Here is a 2983-nt window from a genome sequence, read left to right as displayed (position 1 = left end):
CACATTTACAAAGTATTCTTTACTTTTCTATTTGTTTTTTAGGAGCAGATTACGCACAGGACACTACGGTAAGCTTCCATCACATCAAATGGCTTGTTCACACCTAATCCAGTGTGTTCCAGCACGGTTAGTAGTGGAATGCACTGTATCGCATAATAAAATCCTCCCTGCGTTCTGGGGCAGGAGGGGGCATGGTGATACAGTTAGGTCAATAGCACCACATCCACGTCTCCTGCCTTGCAGTGCGTTTAACCGCACCAGAACACATGGCACCACAATGCCCATGGTGCAGTGCAATCACAAAAAATAGTGCATGCATGCACGCAGGGAGGATTTTATTATGCGATCCAGTGCATTCCAGCTACTAACCGTGCAAAGTGAGAGACATTAATATGCAATGTACCAGCCAAACCAGATCATTAACCCTTTGTTAGTACAGACAGTCCTGTACATCTGATCATGAGCCAGTACACACAGGGTTAATTATGGTGACCATTACTTCCAGCCCCATTCCTAACATTACATTCAATTGGGAAATATAAGACTATCCAGCAAGTAAAAAGGTGAACAGCAATGTTTGTTTAATCGTTTATGTCGTGTGATCAGCAACATGTAACACCTTAATTACCTTACAAATAGGATTCTATTCCAATCTGGCTGCAAAACGTGCAAATAAACTATAGCCTTTGCCCCCTAAATATTGACAGACTATGTGACAGAGTTGGAAGAAAGTGATGACAGGGGGTACAGCCTGGAGACATGGAACATAGCTCCATGCTGGGACTGTCACCCTCTGTCAGCAGCAGCAGCAAAGCTTCCCTCAGTCCATGCCGGGACCGCCACTCTCTCAGGAACACTCAGTACTCTCTGACTGTAATATTACCTCATAGCTGACTCAAGTTCTTATCATCAGCACTAAATTCCTGTCAGCCCAAGACGTCTCCCCAGCGGGTCAGGGGAAGAGAAGAGCTGAGGACATTGTTCCTGTGTCAGTGCTCCATTCGCCGGCTACACTGCCACAGCTTATTAACACTTTGCTGCCGAGCTCTGCTCCCCCTCCCTCGCACCTCCTGTGTTAAGGTGCCCACACACCTTGCGATAATCTTACGATAATCGCGCGAAATCCCGCGATCGTACGATTATCGTAGGGTGTGTGGAAGCCGTGCGACCTCTACTACTGTAAGGTCACACGTCTTTTATCTTAGGAACATGTTCGAAAACCCGCCGAGCATCATACAATGTTCGGCGGGTGTGAGCAAGTTCGTAAGATAAAAGCTAGGCGGGTGGCACGAGCGGGAAACCGGCTTTGAATGTAAACAGCCAGCGATGGCTGTTTACATACAAGCGTTCGGGCGTCTGTAGAGACGCCCGATCGCTTGTAATATCTGGTCGGGTGTGCGGGCCCCCCCCCTCCGTCACCGCCGCTGCTGGCGATCCCGGGCTCCGATGTTCCCGGTGTGAGCCCGGGACCAGCACAGCAGCTCTGCGGCCGGAGCTCAGTACACGAGCTCCGTTTGATCTGCCCTCCTCTTCTGAATGCAGGCTTTGATGTGTAAAACATCACTTCCTGCATTCAGTGTCACTCCCCGGTACAGAAATCGTAGAGAAGCTGGTGAAGCAGGTCTCTGCTTCATTAGCTTCTCTGGGGGTCCCTAGGTGACATTAGGTGACATGATGTCTCCATAAAGAGAACCTGTCACTGCAAATTGGCTATCACATAGGGAGCTTGCTTGCTCCCTATGTGATAGCAATAAAGTTCAGTGAAAAAAAAAAGGTTTAAAAAAATTTGTTACAAATTTTTTTTTTTAAATCACATATCAAACCAATAATACAAAAAAATTAAAGTCCCCAGCCCCCGCACGCACACATTGCGCCGCACATGTTACATATCGCCGCGAACGTCGGGGTGAGAGCAATAATTCTAGGGTCATCAATCACTGATAACACTAAACTGATGAGCGGTAAAAGTTTTTAAAGCGTCGGCTATGGTCAATTTTGAGTATGGTAGTTTTATGCGATTTAACGGGTGCGCGCATGCTTGACATGTTTGGTGTATATTTACCCAACGTGACCCCGTCTTTTATATTTTACCAAAAATTTGGGTAATAATAAATGTTTTATAACATAACGTAGGGAGAACAGGTTTTTTTCTCAAAATTTTCAGTACTTTCTTTATTATACAGTAAAAAAAAACCTGTAGTGGTGATTAAATACCACCAAAAGAAAGCTCTATGTGTCCCCCAAAATGGTATAAAATTCATTTCAGTACAGCGTTGCATGACGGAATAAATGTCAGTCAAAGTACTGCAGAGCTGAATACTGAACAATGGCCTGGTCACACCCCGGTCAGCAAGTGGTTAAAGACAGCCCTGGTTGGGGGGGGGGGGGGGGGGGGGGGTTTTTTTTGGGTCTGTTGAGTTTGTGTATTTCTATATTCCTAATAAAAATGCTAAAATCTCTGAGGTTTTTGGGTGGGAAAATAGCAGTGGGAATGATTAGCTTATAGGCTTGGCGTTCTGTTATCTTTGCCATGTTTCTGGAACGGATCTCTGTTTTTCTGGTTGCTCATGATTGTTTACTCATGATTGTGGAAGCCTGCCTGTTTACTTTTTTACTCTACCTTATTCGTACAAATAAAGAATTCTGTTTACCTGTAAATACTTTTTTTTCTATGCTGAACCTATGGTGAACCTATGGTGAACCAAGAGAAGGAAGAGTTTTTATCACTACTTTTCACTTCCTGTGAGATGAATGTAAAATTCAAGCACACTAATGCTCAGTGGCGGACCTAAGGAACAAAGGGCCCTGGTGCAAGATTTTTTTTGCCCCCCCCCCCAAAACAAAACACAAACACAGCGCTCTCCTCCCACAGCGCTCGGGCGGCTGTCACTTTCTCTCCTCCCCGCTGGGACACAGAGCAGCGCCCAGCGGGGAGGAAAGAAAGCACGGATGCGCTGCTGTATCAGCAGAAAAATGGCACTTT

Source organism: Nanorana parkeri, unplaced genomic scaffold (genome assembly GCF_000935625.1).
Source record: "Nanorana parkeri isolate BGI_ZX_2015 unplaced genomic scaffold, ASM93562v1 scaffold424, whole genome shotgun sequence".
NCBI lineage: Eukaryota > Metazoa > Chordata > Amphibia > Anura > Dicroglossidae > Nanorana > Nanorana parkeri.
This window is presented reverse-complemented; position numbering follows the sequence as displayed.